The 21,813-nt window shown below is 36.1% G+C and overlaps 1 protein-coding gene across 1 annotated transcript in view; it reads right to left on the bottom strand.

The window, feature by feature from the left end:
- The window catches only part of PTPRD (protein tyrosine phosphatase receptor type D), a 685,849-nt gene extending 672,418 nt beyond the window's left edge, over positions 1-13,431 (bottom strand). Inside the window, exon 1 of the mRNA XM_077148194.1 lies at positions 13,393-13,431. The gene's annotated coding sequence lies outside the window, so the exon portion shown is untranslated. The remainder of the gene's footprint in view (positions 1-13,392) is intronic.
- Between the last annotated feature and the right edge of the window lie 8,382 nt (positions 13,432-21,813).

The following is a 21,813-nucleotide window of genomic DNA, read 5'->3' as shown; positions in this document are numbered from 1 at the left end:
GTCATCTGCTAGCTTACTCTCCTGGCTACCTGTTTCATGAAGCTCCCCAGGAGGCTTTTTCCTTCTTCTTCTCCAAAGGTTGCTGGCTCGTGGACTCTCTGCATCTCATAGCTACATCATTCTGCTTTCTCTGAATCTCTCTCTCCAAAATGTTTTCTCTTTTATAGGACTCCAGTAAACCAATCAAGACCCACTCAAATGGGTGGAGACATGTCATCTCCTAATCCAGTTTAACAACCATTCTTGACTAAATCACATCAGCCACGGAGATGATCTCATTACAGTTTCAAACATACAGTATTGAATAGAGATTATTCTACCTTTACAAAATGGGATTTATATTAAAACGTGGCTTTTCTTAGGGGGCATACTTCCTTTCAAACCAGCACAGACTTATAAATGGTCCCATAGGTTTCAGTGTCACCCTTTCATTTACTTCCATGATTCCCGTTAAGTCCAAGTCCTGAACCCTTCCAGGTATTCAGAATGATGGTGGCAAATTAGATTACTTATCACCCTCATCAATGTTGCTGGAATATGGGTTTTAGAGTTCTCCACTTTTCATCTTCCCAAAATTTGCTGACATCTCCCCACCACTTTTACCCTTCATTCGTTCGATGTATCTTTGTACAATTGTGGTTTTAAATTTCTTGACGGATTTTTTAGAGGAGTTTTAAAATCAGGTAAGATATAGCTTGATTTCTATATGCCATCACTTATATAAAGTCTCTACATTATAATAAAGCACATGTTGATTATGAAATTTGTAGCAATATGAGATTTAGTATTCTAATTAACTCCTAAAACCAGGGTACAACCTAGAGATAAATGTTTTTTTGATACTTTATATAATGTAACATAGGATTCAGCTTGAATGAGAGACTGAAGAATAAGGGATGGTGTAATTTTATTAGCTATATATGTGGAAATAGGCTGAAAATTACTTAGCATGGAAAGCTGAGTTTCTAGGAATTTATGACTACATTCCTATCTACTGAGGAAAGTATCTTTACCAAATTATGCCATTTAATATATATTCTTTGCAACAAGTACTTAAAATAGTAATTATCATAGGGGAGTGACCAAAACATTTATAAGGAAAAAAAGAAGAAACTCTTCTAGTTAAATATTACTTTCTTTCAACTACCTATGTTTGGGTTGAACTTATGTGTCTCTATTTATTTTCTTTTAACCTATTTTTCACATATATTAAGCTGTGTATACTCCAGAAAGGAAAAAGGTTGCTACGAATGTACTATGTGTGTGTGTATATATGTGTGTGTGTGTGTGTGTGTATACGTGTATGTGTAAGTGTGTGCGCTCCATTCTCATTTAGCATTTTGTTGAATAAATAGGGTTGTGAATTCATTTTAAACACATTTGTATAAAAATTTTTCCCTTTGTGAAAACAGAGTAATCATTTAGAAGTGGAAAAGATGACAAATCTATAGTGAATACACAGATAAATCACATGCATATGAACCCTTAGAGATTCCTTTTAACTGGCTCTGGTTACAGTAATGGCACTAAATCAATATATCTTTTATATTGCTTTTACTAATTGTATTTCCAACAACTACAACCTACATGTTTTGATTGACTTGACCGATAGTAATTTTTGCCTCTGTTATAATAACAAAGCATAATTTTGCATTCTGGGCATTAACTGAAACCCAGAAAATTATTGAAAGTTAAAGATAAGACAAGACAGTGATATAACCAGCCTGATTTAATGGAAACAAAAATATCCAAGTATCATTATTTGGCCCAAATGTTACCCACTTTCCCACATGCACCTATGACTGTGGTAAGAATTATCAGATTGTTCTTTCTGCTTGAAAAACAGCCAGTAAACTCTTGTAGCTGCATTCGGGAGGATTTTCCCAAACCTCTCAATTTTTGTGGCATGATTTGTTTATTTATCAACATTTATTTGGAGCCTCCTATTTACTAGATAATCTCATGACAATACAACAAAGGAGATAAGGTCCCTACCTTTATATTGTTCACCAGCACTTGAAAAGTATAGGCATATGTTTTGGTTTGCTAAAGCTGCCAGAATGCAATATACCAGAAATGAAATAGCTTTTACAAAGGGAATTTATTAAGTGGCGAGTTTGCTGTTCTAATACCATGAGAATGTCCAAATTAAGGCACCAACAAGAGGTTACCTTCACTCAAGAAAGGAGCTTGACACTGTCCAGAACACCAATGCCAGCTGGGAAGGCACATGGCAGCTAACTTTTCTTCCTGACTTCTAGTTTCATAAGGCTTCCTGTTCTAGTTTGCTAGCTGCCGGAATGCAATACACCAGAAATGGAATGGCTTTTAAAGGGGAGAATTTAATGAGTTGCAAGTTTACAGTTCTAAGGCCGAGAAAATGTCCCAATTACAACAAGGCTATAGTAATGTCCAATCAAAGGCATCTAGGGAAAGATACCTTGGTTCAAGAAGGCTGATGAAGTTCAGGGTTTCTCTCTCATCTGGAAAGGCACATGGTGAACACGGTCAGGGCTCCTCTCTCAGCTGGAAGGGCACATGGCAAATACAGCATCATCTGCTAGCTTTCTCTCCCGGCTTCCTATTTCATGAAGCTCCCCGGGAGGCACTTTCCTTCTTCATCTCCAAAGGTTGCTGGCTCGTGGACTCTGTTTCATGGTGCTGCAGCATTCTCTGCTCTCTCTGAGTCTCTCATTCTCCAAAATGTTTCCTCTTTTATAGGACTTCAGAAACTAATCAAGACCCACTCAGATGGGTGGAGACATGTCATCCCCTAATCCAGTTTAACAACCGTTCTTAACTAAATCTCATCAACCAGGGAGATGATCCCATCACGGTCCCAAATACACAGCGTTGAATAGAGACTATTCTACCTTTAAGAAATGGGATTTATATTAAAACATGGCTTTTCTTAGGGGGCATATATCCTTTCAAACCAGCACACTTCCCCAAGGGCATTTTCCTTCTGCATCTCCAAAGATCTTTGGCTGTGGGGGCTCTTTAAATTTTTCCAAACTGGTTCCCTCTTAAAGGGCTCCACTAAGCAACCCCACCCTGAATGGATGGAGACCACCTAATCAACAGGTCCCACCCACAACTAAGTGGGTCGCATCTCCATGGAAACAACTTAATCAAAAGGATCCCACTTAGCAATACAGAATGAGGATTAAAGAACATGTTTTTTCTAGAGCATATAACAGATTCAAACCAGCGCAGCATATAAACATATTATAATAATGCAGTAAGGGCCATTAGAAGTTTGTTCAGTGCCATAACTGAAGAAGACATATATATACAAGTAGTGGGGAATTTAGTAGTACTAAAGCACAGGAGGCATGAAATGGGGGTAGGGCAGAGAGATGAAGTTAGTAAATAGGAAGAAATCAGTTCAGGAAGAGCCCTGAATACTTCATAGAAAGCTTAGATGTAAGCAGGAATGAGGACACAATAATATGCATTTTAGAATCATCCTTCTAGCAGTATAAAAATTATAGACAGCATCCAAGTTGTTTGGTTCATAGAGACAAATTTATCCAGCCTAATAAAGGGGTTAATCTTACAAACACAGGTAACTCTTCTTACAGAAAAACTAAAGGGACAATCTCTGCTGAGTAAGCCAATAATTTCTTACTGACCTCTGGCTAAAAATTCTCATACAAAGTCATGGAATAGGAGGCTTCTTGAAATAACTTTATAGAAAATGGAAAACAGTTTTCATGTTAAAAACCAGCAATTAAAAAAAAAACTCTGCTTGAAGAAAACAGATGTGAAAAGTTGATAAATAAAAAGACAAGATTACTAAGTGGTATCTTTTAATATATTTTACCATTTTCGGATGCCCCCTTGCTCTATCTTCTGAGATGCAACAGTTATGATGGGTTGTTAGCAACTTATGCCTCTTTAATTCCATTTCTTAGTAAGGATACATTCTAGAATATCCACTCTGGCAATTCTATGGAAAAAGGGAAGTTATGAACTTCGCAGCTTTTATAACTTTGGCTTGTGTTTCTTGATGAGGAAAAGGAAGCATAAAGAAATTGAGTGATGAAATTTTATGTTAAGATATTCCAATAACTATTTAACATGATTTTTGGAATTTTTGGAAAGATTTTATCTAGGCTCTTAAATAAGATACCAGGGGTTGCAAGTTCAGTGGTAGAATTCCTGCCTGCCATGCAGGAGACCCGGGTTTGATTCCCAGTCTATGCACTTTCCAAACAAACAAAAGAAAACAATGTAAAACAAACACACAAAAAATTCAACAAATGGTGCTGCAATAATGGGATACTCACATGGAAAAACAATGAAATGTGACCCTGCCATACAGCATATATATATATATATATAAAGATGCCAAGAGTTGCTAGTAACAGGATATTAAAAAATACTCTGTTTCTCCATTGTTTGAAATCTTATTCAAAATCTTATTTTTTCCTCTCTTTTACTAAAATATTAATTTAGGAAATTTCACATCAAACAAAGTATGGAAATGGTTTTGCCCAAGATAAAACTTTGCAAATTATGTTTGTAGGGAAAAATCTTAAATTATGTAACTAATTAAAGGAAGAACCAAACTGGTTTTTGTGTACTGAGTTCATATGGAATCTATCCATTTGAAAGATTTAAAAAATCCTGAAATCAAACTAATGTGTGTATAAATATAATAGACCTTTCAGTGAAAGTATAAATATTTTCTTATTCACCTAATGTTCATTTAAGAAAGTTTTCCCATTACTCTCAATATTTTGTTCAACATTTATATTACTTTTTAAAATATGCAGCATCAAACCACAACAAAAGTTTATTAGGCATATAACTTCTTAAATCATGAGTAAATTGATGTAAAGGAAAATCAGTTTCTCCAAAGTTATACAAAGCTTGAAATTAACCACAATAGAATTGAAAAATTGAGTTACTTGCTTTTACAGTTTTAACATTAATGTCTAAAGTCTCCCAAATTTCAGTGATTTTTTTAATTTAATGCTGGAAGTGAAAAAGAATGTAGGAAATTAAGAATTCAGTTGGAATGGAGCAAAGAATAGGGATAATTTAAAACAATTTGAATGAGTGCTTAGAAATAAAGAAGTTGAAAGATGATTAGGGTTGGACTTAATGAAATTTGCATCTTGTAGATATTGGTCTCTCAACTGAAATATTTCATCCTGTGATGGACTGCCAATATTGCAATATTCTAGTTCAAATTTAAGCATAAAGTTTTATTTGAGTGCTGTGACTCTATGAAGAATGCAAGAGCAGGTTTCAAAAGTACGGTGATAAGTTATAATTTACAGTAACCTTCAGTAAGACTCTTCAGATTATGGCTAGCCTACTTTCAAGGAGTTCTGTGAACTTTAGGGTGACTGGAGCCTGTGTAGAGGCATCTAAGAAATATTTTTTGTTCCTTATTTATTCCTTGATCCTAAAGAAAATTTGGAGTTTTAGAAATGTCCTAAATTTGGACAGCCTGTAGGAAGATGGGAATTCTTAGGAATTGCCTTGAAGAAACTCCAATTATGAATGGGTAAGAGAACATTCAAGATTCAGATACTCCCTCTTCAAAATGCTACAAGTTTTGGAAAGAGGCAAAAATCAGAATAAATGAAAGAGATGATCGATGTAGTTTTTTTCTTTTTTTAACATGGACTGGCTCTGGGAACCAAATCCAGGTCTCTGGCATGGCAGGAGAGAACTCTGCCACTGAGCCACTATTGCGCCACCTGATTGATGTAGTTTTAAGGGAGTGCACACTGACAGGTTACACTGATATTCCTTGCTTGTCTCTCTGGATCCATTCTTCACTATTTCTCCCCCATACTTTGTGCCTGGTGAGCTTGGTGACAATTATGGATGGCATCAACCAGGCTCTCTTGACCTCTGGCTTCTGATTGGTTCAGACAATGGGAGGCACAAACAGAATATTTGAAAGTGAAAGAAAAAAGGAGTTGTGATATTCGTTGTGATATTTATTTTACTCGACAGTTTGTATATCATATGCTGTTTTTCTTTACTGGTGATAAGGCTCTCATTGGTTGGCCCTCTTCAATAGTACCCGTGTTTATGGGTTCTGATAATCATTTCCTCCCAATGTTCCTTAAACTTGAGGCATGGAAGGAGCTTCTAGTAGTAATTAGTAGATTACTTATTATTCTTTAATCCTATTCCTCCATTGTAAATAGCTACTTCATTAAATTTTCTTTAGTCCCTTTTTGAGTGCACATCAGTTTCCAGATGGGACCCTGACTGATACACATGCATTGGATTGTCACAACATCAGTGTTCCATGTGAGAAGGGCCAGTGGTGGGACAACAGATTTCAAGTGCTATCCATTGCACAACAGACACAAAGGATATCCCAACAATAGTTAACATGGATGAATTCAAATATTCTTAGATTTCAATAGTTTACATTGATTATTTTGGAAATGACAAAACTCTCCTTTGCAGTAGGGTTCATATGTCGTATGCTTGTAATTTAGATTGCCCTAGTTATAAATTGCTATGGAGTGTGTATCCTGGTTGCTTAGAGATTGCTTCTCCTAAGTGGAAAGTAGCAATTATGGTCTGCAGGAGCACTCAGAAATAGTATCTGTTTTTGAACTCCAGGAAGGTATGAAGCTGGGGAGTTTTTCAAGAATAATAAGATGCAGCTACTGCTATATTACATGGCCCCACATATCCCAATACATGCTCCTTGGGGAATAGCTTATAATTCATCTATTCTTCTCATATCCTTGAAGACTAGTAAGTATGGGAGTTTTTGATTTAAATACCATAGATTAAGTGATTATTTGAGAAAACATACCCATGAATAAATGGATGGTAAAGCACTTATTAACAGCAACATACAATTATGTAGCATATAATTACCTCTGTGGTTGTTTCAGGCCAAACAATAGTAGACAAGTGAGGTGTATGTTAAGAACAAATCCTGTTATTCAAACTCCTGAGATTTAGAATGCACTCTTTAAGAAAAGAGGTTCATATGCTATTCATTGCCAGTGAAGCTAAGAACATGTTCCTAGTCCCTGAAGACTCAGCCTCTTACAATGGGATAGGCCGTGGACTTGGAAGTTTAGCAAATCTAGTGTAGTGACAACTTTCTACCCAACAGCTATTTTAACAACTATTCCACATTTTCTTTAGTAAGACCAAACTAACATGTTTTTTCTCTAGTAGCAATTCTAGTTCATAACTGGGATTTCAGGGCTGTCCCTGACATTAGTTCTTGTATAACACCTAATATGGTGGACAAACTTTAAGGTGGCGATGACCTCAGAGATCTCTACTTCCTGGTGTTCTCATGCTTATATAGTCTCCTCCCCTGAAGTGTGGATGAAAACTGTGGCATGCTTCTAATCAATAGAATTTGGGAAAAGTGAGAGTATGCCACTCCTGTGGTTATGTTATATATATAAGATTCCGTCTTACTAGCAAATTGGTGCTGGAAACTCTCCTCCCTTGCTGGCTTTGAAGAGGCAAGTGATGCCATGTTGAGGGCGGGTCTATGGAGAGGGCCACCCCAGAGTTCAGAGGACAGCCTCTAATTGCTGATAGCAACCTCCAGCAGACAACCAACAAGAAGTTGGGGCCCTCAGTCTTACAGCCACAAGGAAATGCATGCAGCCAACAGTGTGAGTGGGCTTGGAAGCAGACTCATCATCAGTAGAGCCTCCAGATGATACCTAACACCCAGATGACATCTTGACTGTATTTATATACAGGGCTCAGCTAAGCCTTGCCCAGACCCCTACCCACAGAAAATGTGAGATAAGAAACATCTCTTGTTAAAAGCTGTTAGGTATGTAGTAAATTGTTACTCAGTAAGACAACAGATACAGCTGCCCAATAGATAATGTGGTTAGTAAATATTGACTGAATACCATAAGCCAAGCATTATTCATGGTATTTGGGAAGACTACAAAACAGATAAATCCAAGCACTGAAGAAATTTATACTAGGGGATTTCTGATAGAAATGGCTAAAAATTTATATCAAACTTGTAAGATGCTTTTCCTTAACACACAGGTCCAGAAATACTCTTTACAATGTAAAATGATTGCTCTATTTTTAATGGATGTGAGAACAAAACAGTCAGATTAATGCATATTGACAGAATAGTATTGTAATTTTTATCTAGCTCCATCAATTAAAAGTTTGATGCCACGTGTATGCATTTTTTTGCCATTCTGCTATTCAGAATAAAGAATCACCATTCTCTGCCCTGTGATGGCGCATATCCTTACCGTTATATCCTGTAACATCAGGAAGAAGAGAAAGACATCACAAAACTTAGCAATGCTAAAAGGAGTTCTATGACTTGTCTTTCTTTGTATTCACTACCAACTAGACTAAACTGTCAGAATTCTATAGCAAACCTTTATCAGACAGTTAGTCACTGCCTTAAGTTTTCAGCAAAGTTTTTGAGTGTCCGAATTTTTTTAATAAAACAGATAAACCCCAAAATTGCACTAACTGGGGCAGGAAAAAAGGGAGTTAAAGAGAGGGATGAAGATAGCACAAGTGCTAATTAAAAAAAAAAAGGTGAGCAATGATATATGAAAAAGTTCAGCAGGACTTACACTTTAAGGCTTTAGGGGCCTCAATTCAAAGTAAGAAAGGGTGGCAAAATCTGATGTTGTAAACAAAGATTTTGCAGCAATAATTAATATATGGTATCACTGACATTAAAATTAATCTTGGAACCCATGCTTAAGGTGATGGGGAAAATAAATGTGCTGTGAGTGTGTCTTGTGATGTACCTACATTGTTGGGCCCTGTCATTGATCACTGATGATAGCAAAGAAACAGTCACTCACAAGGCAGAACTAATAAGAGTTTTCAATTATGGAAGGATTCTCACTCTCTTCTATGTTTGGTAACAGTTCATATCTAATGAATAATAGTTCTTTACTAGCCCAAAAGGGCACAAGCAACAAGGGTCCTTCTGTTCCTTTCCAGGCTGCATGGTAGGCCAGTCATTTCATAGCATGAAATGGCCCTTTGGGGCACTGAAATTTTTCCCAGATATAAATATGTGTAGTGCTAACCAAGCATAGAGGATCAGGCCACTAGGACTATTCGTGGCTATCATCTATTAGGGTGTGACACACAGGGCCAGCTCTGCCCTGAGTCTGGCTCCCAAAGTGACATCATCACTGAGAGGTATCTGGATATAGGATGCACGGGGAGGTGGCCACTCTGTTTTTTTCATCGTGGTGGTTAAGGCACCATTACTAGGGTCTCATGAAAATCATTTAAATCAGTTAAATCATTTCATCCAGTGGCTTGAAAGCATCAATGTTCAAGCTAGAGTTCCTAGGCCAGAGGAGTCCTTGTTGGGTACCTTTTGCAGTTGACCCAGCCTCACTATGGGCCTCACCCTGAGGGCTGCCTCACCCTTGGACTCTTGGCTGCTGTACTTTTGCCCTCTTGATGCTTTCTGATCCTCATGATCAGTAGCGGCCACAGATGATGAATATTTTCCTGTAGCAAGTAAACTGTCAGTTCCGTGTAAGAGTCATGGGAGAACAAAAACTCTTTGAAAGTAAAGAGGTGGCCATATAAAATAATAACCCATTGCTATTACATCATTTCTTTCTGCAAGCATTTATTTGTGTTTCATTAGCAAAGCTGATATTTATAAACAAAACTCCCCTATGATCCCAAGATAAGGCTTAGCTCTCATAGTCTACATGGAAACAGGCCTGTGTTGTGCAATTTAGATTCCTTCTATTGTATAAAACGCCAAATGTTTATTGTGTTCTGAAATATGCCATCTAATAGTCCACTTTTTCTGCTGAACTTTTCTGTACATTTGCAAAAGTATACAGCATACATATGTGATTACTTAGAATGAATAAGATCACAATCAAGCCAAAAGAAAGCATTGTGCTCGTCCAGACCTTTTTTACTGGGAATATCCCAAGGAGGAAATACGTGTGTTTATCTGTGGTAATAGCAATACAGTTGCCTAGCAATCAAGTTAACTTAACTGCCATTTTATCAAGCAGTATGTTTACACTGGAGACAGTGTGAGGAAGGAGAAACCTTTATTGTGATATTAACACAATGAGAGCATATTTCTAAATACATTCAGTCTTTCATTTCCAAGGGACGATGATGACTATTTAAACTCAGTGTTTAAATAGGTGTAAATTATTTACAGTTTAGAGATGCCATAACACATGTATGGCTCAATTATTTCAACCTAGTCCTAGAATCACTTTTCAACATTACTACTTCTGAAAATATATACTATCAAATATTCACTTGAAAGGGGTATATTCTATGTGTGTGCAAGTGTGCAAGTATGTTTCTATGTTTGTATATCTGAGTTCATGTGATTTTATATGTGTCTGAAGGAGCAGGAATAGGATTATTTGTTGATTTTGTTCAACACTCTTATTATATAGGGTCAATTTGTCCAAAAAAAGCATAAAACTTGTTTAACTTAAATTGAACAGAACATGATTGTTTTTTAAATTAAACAACCAATCATCCAAGGCCTCAGGTTTTTTTTAACACCCTTTTTCTTTTATTAAAGAAGTTCAAGGGACTTTTGTCTCAAAGGGACCGTTCAATATGCATTTCCTGAACTTCAGCAAGTATACTTAGACTAACTCAAATGAACCACAGATTTCACACCATCAGCAAAAAAAGCTGGGGCACACAGGAAAGAGGATCTTTGGGTTGTTCTTAAGGAAGAAAAGAAAACCAATAAGTTGTCCAAGACACAGCTTCAGTCAGCGAGAGGCCTCTGCGGCCCATGGCTTACACTTTCAATCACTGGCCCTCCTTGGGAATTGTGAGCTCTTTCACTCTCCCTCCTCTCTACTATGAAATGTTTTCTCCAAATCAGTGTGGACTAAATCACTGTGATAATTCTCCCAAAAACATTTGCACTGAAAACATTATATTTCACCAGTGAAGGCAGCAGGTTGTTTGGTAATGTACATGCATTGTGGGGAAAGAGCTCGGGGTTCCAATTCCAACTCTTTCCCTTTTGGAGCTGTGCGATCTCAGTCATGTTTATAAGCTTTTCTGAGAAGTATCTGAAAAATGGAAACAATCAGATATTCCTTACATAATTGATTTGAAGATTATATGAAGTAATATATGTAAAGCCACCTACCCTAGTGGGATTAAAATGGGGAAGGGAGTCCTTGCTTCATTCTATTAGAGCAATGTAAAGTTCCAGGTAACTAGGTGTGGGGTTTTTTTATGAGACTGAAGGACTTTTTATGCATTCCAGATATGGAGCTATGAAGATAATGGCTAATGCTATTTAAATGAAAGGTTGAACTACCCCTACAGTTACTTCTTTTAATGGTAAAATTGAATAACAAGTACAAACACTGGCAGTCAAGTCATTTGTGTGGTTTGTGGGATTCTGGATAAGAGGATGTAAGTAAAGAGCTAGAACCCAGGTCTTACGAGGAATGTCATCCAGAAATGCTGACCAAATTCCAATGGCTTTCAGATTGGTAAATATTTCAAACACCATAACCATCCTGTCCATTGATAAGCTTATCTCCATTTTAAACTTTAGAACATCAAGGTCAAGGAGATTACATAGAAGCCCTGGGAATCTCACCCCAGTTTCAGATTTAGTCAGAGACAATGGCTCTCTCTACCCCAGCATGGGTGAAATCTGCTCTGTAGTTGCTAAAATAATGGATGATGGTGGGTAAACTAGTAGTGATAGCTTCTTAAATAATGGATTCCATATACATCTACTTTTTTACCCATGACACTTCAACTGTTAGCAAGAAACCGTTTTTTACGTGATGATAAGCAAGTAACACATAATAGCCACTAAAACAAAGCAAAAATAAATGAACAACAACAACAAAAAAGGAACAATAACAATCACAAACCTAGAACACAAAGTGCTTTTAAAAAACAATTTCTCACTTATTTGTATCTTTGTGCCAATGAAAATGGAGGTTACCTTGGTGAATCATTATGGTTTATGCTTTGGGATAGAAACACTGTCAAATACTGCAAGATTCCTTGGTGAATTTGTGCATTACAAGTGAGATCAATGCTACTGTTAACCTTTCCTTTGCCAGCCAACAGTAATTACAGCATAACTGCAGGGTAATTCTAAGGTTTTGTGTCCCTGAATGGAGGAGTAATTTGAAATGTTCCCAGTGTAAATTTGAATTGTTTAGCATATGCTTTCTGTGGATTAGAAATACACTTTAATGACTTATTTCATCACCCTAAATGCATGCTTTTCCCTTTTAAGTAGGCAAATGATTTCATGGGTATAGTGAGTTTAGAACATTTGAAATAAATCAAGAAACAGTTTCTTCACTTAAACATGGCTTAAATTAAGCATGAAGCAGGATTCTCAGAAAGATCAAATAATCCCATGATTACTAAAACTTTTTCTTTTTCAATGAAATAAAAAAATTACTCAATGCCTCTATTCTTTAAATCACTAAAACTTGAATTTTAGCTAACTCTCAACAGCCAAACAAGCTAACTAGCAAAAAAAAAAAAAAAAATGCAGCTTTCTTCACTGTTGTTTATTGCTTTCTTTCTCTCTTTCTCTAGAGCACAACCTATTGTATGTTCTGCCTCTATCTCTTTCGTTTCCAGTCCCTAATCTCTACTCTTTAATTTGGTATATCTCTCCTTTCTTCCACATGTTGATAGTGACACATATGTAATTTATTGTAAACCTAGATATAATTTATCTGTTAACTCTCTTTATTCTTATGGAGATCTGCCTTCTCCCTTATTTCTTTAAAGTATTTCAATTCTTCCCTCTTTTCATTTTTCTTACTTATTTGCTTTCCTTTTAACCACTATCCCATCCTTTCTCTGAGATAGTCCATTAATTGAATGCTCTTTCATCATCCCAAACATATCTCATTCCAATATCAGTGGTAGTTCTTAGGGAATAGCCCATGCCGTCCAGGTTTTCTGGTTTTAATGGTGTAATACCTCCATTACAGGTAGGGTTTGAGGGAATCAAGTCACTCAGTGACCTATTACCATAGACGGGCATCAGATCAAAATAAAATGATTGTACCAAAGTATTTATAACCATTAGCTTGTAAAAATTCATTCTTTGGTTTCATAATCATCCTTGACCTTAAAATCATGCCCATTACCTAGGGCTTGAAATTTCACTTTATCTGTAACCTCTTGCTATCTGCTTACCATATACAGAAAATTTATGTCAGTTTTTTTTAAGCCTCCAAAAAAATCTGAAAGTGTTGAAAGTTTACTTTTTTCCCATACTTCTTAATAAAATTATTAACATTTTTCTAATAAGCTACAACTGACAGTAGTAAAGAAATACTATTAAATAATAAAGAAAATTGGAAAGGCAGACAAGAAAACAACAACCACAAAACCCCAGCATGTTTTAAATCTTACTTGTTCTCTAGATCCCGCGGCTGTGCACAAGACGTCTCCCTAAACAAAGATGAAATGTGACAACAATTAAAATGTTGTTAAAAGATGCTATTAAAATAAAAAAGATGCTATTAAAATACTTTTTATTTAGTGATGCATTTTTTTTTTAACTACTTAGCTCGCGGAGAATTTCAAATTCCAATAAGAACTGAATTAGTAGTACTTTGGTATTTTCTTTCATACTCATTGTGGTAAAGGGCAACTTAAAACATTCCTTGTAAAGCAACAAGACAACAAAAATGCTATGATTATTCTAGGAAGAAAAATAAAAGTTTTGAAATAAAAATTCAATGAACTTTGTAAAAATTATACACAATATGAAAGATAAAACAGCTTATTATTTAATATATTTAAATAAGGAAACAAACTTCTTTTGGAAAAGTTTTTGAAAAATTCTTACAGAAGGGAATATTCTTTACAATGCAAACTTTTAAGATTTAATTATTTGGTAAACACACATAAAGCCCTTTGAGTAAAAACTGCTTTGACTAACATAAGGTCTTTAGAAAGACAGAATCTCCACAAACCAAGATAATTACTGTTAAAAAAAAAAAAAAGACAAATCTAGAACAAAATGTTTTTTTAAATTTTTAGTGAAAAATATTATTAATTGATGTTTTAAAAATCTATTTGAAAAACTGCAGGTGTCTCAGGAGTTTTGCTAGTCACTGTAAAACCTGAACAAATCCCTCTGGAATTTCTCCCAAAATAGTTACTAAACTTGCTCACCCTGAGTACACAACCCCCCCCACCCCCATTTTGGAAGAGTGGAAATGGAGAAATTAATTAAAACTCATATGAGCTGTTTAAGAGCAAGTGGAATTATTATTCCATTTCTGTAAAATTCCAGAAAATGTCAATTGATCTTAAGTGACAAAAAGCAGATCAGTGGTTCCCTAGGGACATGAGTGCAGAGGGGAGAGAGCTAAGCATTGCAAGTGCCATGAAGAAACTCTTGGGCGCGATGGGTATTTGTTATTTTGTATGTGGCAATGGCTTCTGATGTATATATGTATTTTCAAATCTCCATCAAATTGTAGTTTTAACATGGACAGTTTATTATATGTTAATTATTCTTTAATAAATTTCTTAAAATAAATGATTATGAAATATATATTTAATATGGAGGATGCAATATATAGATAAACCATTGAAAAAATTCATGGTGATTTATATTATTTCAATTTTTGTTTTAAAAGATTTAAAATGACTAAAAATGTGGGCTAAAAACAAAAGAACAAATGCATTTAAAAATAAAAATAAATAAATTTACCTTTTAAAATTTTTATTAAAAGATGATCTGGCTGTTGTCTGATGACTAATCCTGGAAGAGGGTGTTTGGGCGTGGATGTGCTGTAAGGAGGTTTGGGCTGTACCATACTGAATGTGGAGGTAAAGGCTGCTGGGTGGATTCAAGATACAGTTAGAAGGTATTAAGAAAAGGCTGGTTGGGTCACTGGGCGTGAGGGTAATGTGAAGTAAGGAACCAAGTACGATGCTCAAATTTCTGGTTTGAGAAACTGGATGTATGGCATTGCCGTTTCCTGAGATGGTGAGGATTGAGGCCTAATTAGGTTTGAGGGTAAGATAAGAGATCCCTTTTGGATAGATTACCTTTCAAATACCTATGAGACAACTAAATGCAAATGTTTAGTTTGATAAAGGTTTCTAGAGCTCAAAGGAAAAGTTGGATGCTACACAAATTATTTTGGGCATTAGTGGAATGGAAGAAAAGGTCAATGTGAATAAAGGAACCTAGAGTCAGTATGGGTTTATGTCACCCTTAAAAGTAACCAGAACTGGGGTAATAAGGAGCTCTGTGGCCAGAGGCTAATTTTAATGATTGCTTATGTTCCTTAGAGACTATTTCTAATTCTTGTGTTTTAAAGTCCACTTTATGGGTAAGAAAACAAAAGTATAATATTTCAGTAAATTAGCCTAATGGTATCTGCCTCTGATTTAATCTTTAAATTATCCTAAAAAGCTCTTGGATGTCTAATTCATTATTTAATAGGCATTATAATCGCCCTACCAAAAGTATACCTCTTAAGTAACATTGATTCATCTTTTTTTACATACATATTTTGTAAATCAAACTAGAAGTCAAGTATAGAGCCTTGCTAAAATACTCAACCTCAGTATTACTAACAGAACCTGACAACATTTTTTTTTTTTTTTTGCCACACGCACATAGAATGTGCAAAACTATAATATGACTGGCTAAAGGAAGCTGTAAAATCTGTACTGTGATTTTTTATGGCATAGTTTCATAATTGCTATAATAGTGTTCTTCAAAGTAATGCTCAGTTTGAGAATAATCCATGAAAAATTTGATTTTGATAGTTTCCATTTGCTTTCAGCCTTGCTGAGATGTTGGGAAATCATGTAACCTTGCTGAATTTTTGTTTCTTCATCTATAACATGGGAATGGTGCAAACAACTTCTCAGGGTTTTGGCGGGATTAAATGAAATAAGTGCTCAAAAAAAGTCTTACATGGTACAAGGAACTATACTTTGTGGAAATAACACCACTGCATCAATAATAATCAGACATAGAAGCTAAGGGGACACCCAAATTACTAAAAAGAAATATTCATCGTGTTTATTTTGTGCACTGCACTTAATTTCCAAATCATTATCATGTCTAGAAATAAATAAATTATCAGCTCTTCAGATCCTAAAGAAAGAAAAAAAAAATTCAAGAACTTTATGTTTCTTTATTCTTAGTATACTTTGCCAAATTTAAGGTTTTATCATGTGATAAAAATGAAAGGTCTAGCATCTACGCATGGCACAATGTCTGGACTGAGACACAATTCACAAAAATGGTTCTTTGTCCCGACCCACGCGGCAGATGAACCTGGACCTGAGGGAGGGAGTGAGAACAGATGGGACAAAAGACACAGAAAATGGAGACAAGACAGGTTTCTGATCACGTCTCAATTTATTGAGGGTAAATGCAGGGTATTTATCCAGCGGGACAGGGGAAGTGCCTTGTATCAGGCGTTAGCAGGTGATGGGCATTGCACTGCAGCTAGGCCAATCTGCAGAGACTAAGATAGCAAAGGTGGATCAGCCGAGGTTGGTCAGCTGATTTGGGGGAAGGGCAGAGCAGAAGTGAGGAAATAGAAATTTAACTTGAGTTAGTCCCTAAGATGGCATCAGACCACAAGATGGCCGGCACACTGCCGGTGCCATAAGCAGTTTCCCACAGTTCTTCCATCTTCCTCGTTCCTCTCTTTAAGTTGCTTTTAAATCTTGTATTTCATTTTCCCTACTCATCATGATACCTCTCATATTTTCATTCTCTCAACTTGGATCAAGATTAAATTACTAATTATTATTTTAAAGGAACAGTTTGTTTTTATTTTCCTTTTTACAAAAATTAATGCATATTTTCCACTTTATAAAAATAATTCAGTGTTTATCACTAAGAATTGTTTAAAAATGCATTGAAGGAGGGTGCACGGGTAATTCAGTGGTTAGAATGCCCGCCTTTCATGCGGGAGACCCAGGTTTGATTCCCTGACCATGTACCCCCTCAAAAAAAAAAAAAAAAAAACACTGAAGGAAAAAGAAAAAAAATAAGTCATTCAAAATCCCATTTTTGTATATTGTGATATTTTATTTCACCTATCAATTTAGCCAGGTTATGGTATCCAGTTGTTTGGTCAAACACTAGACTGCTTGTTACTGTGAGGGTGTTTTATAGGTGGTGTTTGCACCCATAATTAGTTTATTGCATCTACACTCTCTCTCTCTCACATACACACACAAATTATACTATAATCAACAAAGGGGTTAGCTTTCAGCAGTGCCAAAAGACTCCTCATCCAATTAGTAGGAAGTCTGAAAAGCCAGAACTAAGGATTTCAGAGGTTAGAAGAATTTCTGCCTCAACTAGACCATTGCCTTTTGCAATTCCCAGCCATCCACCTTCCCTGGGGGATATCAGATGAAGGACTGGGGCATCACCTCTATTGGAGTTTCCAGCTTGCATTCTGCCCTGCTGAGATGGGGCTGCACCCAGAGTAGTTATGTGAGCCAATTCCTTATAATCTTATACTCTCTCTCTTTCTCTCTCTCACACACATACACACATACACACAATATACTTACTGTTGGTTTTATTTTTCTTGAGAACCCTAATACAGTAGCCAATCAGTCTTCTTCCTTTTTATTTTTGCACAAGCAGGCACTGGGAATTGAACCTGGGTCTACGGCATGGCAGGCGAGAACTCTGCCTGCTAAGTCACCGTGTTCTGCCCCAATCAATCTTTTTCTATGTGTTAATATATACTGTGTAAATTCAACAATGATTTCTTATTGCTCCTCTTGTTTACTTACTTTTCCATGAACATTTTTAAATGATGTTATTGTTTCATACAACATTGTTAGGTGCTGCAAAGTTTTATCTTGTTTTAAATTTTATGGATGAAACATGACCTATCAAACAGGAAGCTGTCAATGTTTTCTCTTGTCTAAGCATCTTTCTGTATCAATCACAACTATTTCCTTAGGATAAATTGCTGGACTTAGTTAACCTTACATATAAAATTATAAGAATTATAATACCAATTCCGTAATTGCAATCTATAAAGGTTATCCTTTTACAGCCCTACCAGCCATTTTAGTTTTGTCAGGTTGTGATCACAAATACCAAAGAATATTTTAGCTTAAACAACAGGAATTTATTGGCTCATGGTTTCAGAGGCTAGAAGGGTTCCTTCCTCCCAGGATTGGTTGGAATATGGCTGACTGGCAATCCTTGGGTTCCTTGGCTTTCTCATCATCAGGTGATATTCTCTTTCTCTTCTGGGTTCCTCTGTCCTTTAGCTTCTGGCTTTAACCCGTAATTTTCCCAGTGACTGAGTCTGTTCTATTTAAAAAGGAATCTTTAATACAGATTAAAGGCCAACCTCATTCAGTTGGGCCACACCTTAATTAAAGGAACGTCTTCAACAGAGATCCTATTTACATTGGGTACATAGACACAGGAATGTGGATCAAGAAAAAGAGCTTTTCTAAATTGGGATATATAATTCAGTGTACCACTCCAGAAAAATATGAGAGTGCTGACATCCCCATGCTGTTGCTAATAGTGGATATTGTCATTTTTCTAAGTTTTTATCTTGGACAATTTGATAAATAAAATACTATTTTATATTGTTTTAATGAAAAAAAATTAGCATACAACCTCTGGCATATAACCTTCATCTAGCTTAGCCTACTTAATACCAGTTCATTCTATTTATCCAGTGGAATTTGCCAAATTTAACTAACAATGAGGATAGAATTTGCTCTGCTCTATGGCATTCCTTGCTGCATTTAAAGAAATAATAGCCCAAATTATAAGAAGAATAAATAGATATAATTCATGCATTAGCAGGTTGTGTTTTATCCATTTGACAATAGCTTTTCTGTGTGACACAAACTCTTACAAATGCACATAATGCTATACAAACACTATAATTTGGTTTGTTGTAATCCAGAAGTTTGAAAAAATATTGACCAAGTATACGATTGCATTTTTCCTAAATTATAAATATTACAAGTTTTGGATTTCAGCATCAATCTTATTACCAGTTTGAAGTGGGCCTTTCAACTAAATTAGTTTGTCTAATGCCAATCATTGTACCATTTATTTGTATCTTGAAATCTTTAAGTTACAAAAGTTCTTAAAAAAGTCAAAATACATCTTTTTTTCAACACATAGTTGTGTACTCATCACCATGATCAGTTGTTGATATTTACATCACTCTAGAGAAATGAATAAAATGAAAAAACTCATACATCCCATAACCACAAAAAGTCTCCATTTTTTTTACCCCTTATCACCCCTATAATTTATTTTTTATCCTTATTTTTTTTACTCATTTGTCCATACCCCAGATAAAAGGAGCATAAGACATAAGGTTTTCACAATCACATGGTCACATTGTAAAAGCTATATAGTTATGATCGTTTCCAAGAATCAAGGCTACTGGAATACAGTTCAATAGATTCAGATACTTTCCTCTAGCAACTCCAATACACCATAAACTAAAAAAGTTTATCTAAACAATGCATAAGAATAACCTCCAGGATAAACTCTCAACTCTGAAATCTCTCAGCCACCGAAACTTTATTTTGTTTCATTTCTCTCTTCCCCCTTTTGGTCAAGAAATCTCTCTCTTTATCCCATGATGCCTTGTCCTGGATCATCCTGGAAGTCCTGTCCCTCACTGCCAGGGAGATTTACACCCCAGGAGTCATGTCCCACATAGGGGAAAGGATAGTGAGTTCACCTGTGGAGTTGGCTTAGAGACAGAGGCCACATCTGAACGACAGAAGAGGTTCTCTGGGGTGGCTTTTGGGCATGATTATAAGTAGGCTTAGCTTCTCCTTTGCAGGGATAGTTTTCATAGGGCTGTACCCCAAGATCGAGGGTTCTGTCTTTTGAAGTTGTTGTTCCCACTGTTTGTGAGAATATCAGGAATTCCCCAGACAGGGAAAGTTAACATTTCTTCCTTTCTCCTCAGTCCCCCAAGGGGATTTTGCAAATATTTTTTTATACTCTGTCCAAATTATTCTGGGATATATTGGGGCATCACACTAACCTGGACAAATCAACAAGATCTCATGCCTTATTCAAGATTCCATGAAATTATAGTGTTCGGATAAACAAATCACACAAGTTAAATTAGATAATGCACTACCCAAAATATAAATTTTCCACCAAATTAACATCTCTCCTTTGGTCTCACACAGAAATTGAAGTTTTAAAAATATGGACCATATCATCCTTTACCCTATATTCTGATTTACCTTAGTCCTACCCCGAACAGCTTCATTCATATCTCTAGTTGAAGTCTGATCACTTTTTCAACTTTTTGAACAGTTGCTGTGTGCAGCAATGCTGACTTTCATAGCTTCAGTACTCTAACTCTGAATCTCAGGTGTCACATAAATACCTGAAGCTTCTGGAACAAAGAGGTTATACCCAAATAGCTCAGTATCTCAGAATTAAGAAATAACAGTTACAACTCCCAACTCTGTCAGTGCTCTAAGAGCTTACAATCTAGGACCCTTTACAGTAAGCTCCAACTTGATAACCCATGCTCTCAACTTCAATTATCCATATTTGTATATTATACTTAGTCTATATGAATGAGGCATGGTGATATTTGTCTATTTGTTTTTGACATTTCATTTTACATACTGTCCTCAGGGTTCAATCACCTAGTTGCATGACTTACAACTTCATTCCTCTCAGCCCTCAATAGTCCTTTGTAAGTAAACCTCACAGTTCCCTTTTTCATTCCTCAGTCGTTGTTCCCTTAGGCCACCTCCATTCATTGTGAATCCGTGAACACTGCTGCCATAAACACCAGTGTGCAAATGTTCATACTCCCCCACTCTCAGTTCCTCCAGATATATACCTAGCAACAGGGTTTTAGGATCATGTAGCAACCCCATCCCTAGCCTCCTATGGAACCACCACACTTCCCTTCAAGGGGTCGCACCTCTCAGCTTCCTTACCAACAGTGAATAGGTACATCACTTTCTCCATATTTTCTCTAGCACTTGTTTCTCTCTGTTCATTTTTACACAGTTCTATTTGCACATCAAAAATCCAACCTAAATAAATAGCTATGGCTTCACCACCATATATTTATATGAGGACATTTTCTTTTCCACAAAGATTCCACACTCCTCTCCCATATTCCTGCTTGCTGGCATTTAGTTTTGGCATAATGCCTTTGTTACATTCAGCCGAAGGGTATTACAATGTTACTGTTGACTATAGACCCTAACTTTGCATTGATTATACTTTTTGCTGTATATCGTCCCATTTTCAACACCTTGCAATGTTGACATTCATTTGTTCTCCCTCATGCAAAAACGTTCTTATGTTTGTACATTTAATCACCATCATTGTCCACTCCAGACCTTCCTAGTCTTTCCATTTCAGTCTTTATCCTCTATCTTTCCTTCTGGTGTCATACATGCCCCCAGCCCTTCTACCTCAACTGTACTCATATTCGGCTTTGTTCACTGTATTTATATTATTGTGCTAGCATCAGATAGTATCATGCTATCCATTTCTGAATTTTTACAATCAATCCTGTTTCACAATCTGTATTCCTTCAGCACCAAATGCCCAATCTCTACCCTCTTTCTATCTCTTGATAGCCTGTGTTCTTAACTTTAACTCTCAAAGTTCACTCATTAATGTTATTTTGTATAAGTGAGACCATAGAGTATTTGTCCTTTTGCTTCTGGTTAATTTCACTCAACATAAGGTCCTTAAGTTTCACCCACGTTGTTACATGCTTCATAACTTTATTCCGTCCTACAGCTGCGTAACAGTCCATCACATATATATATATAACACAGCTT

The sequence above is a fragment of the Tamandua tetradactyla genome, chromosome 2, assembly GCF_023851605.1.
Source record: "Tamandua tetradactyla isolate mTamTet1 chromosome 2, mTamTet1.pri, whole genome shotgun sequence".
Lineage (NCBI taxonomy): Eukaryota > Metazoa > Chordata > Mammalia > Pilosa > Myrmecophagidae > Tamandua > Tamandua tetradactyla.
The sequence above is the reverse complement of the archived record's forward strand: the minus strand, read 5'-3'. Positions and strand labels throughout refer to the sequence as shown.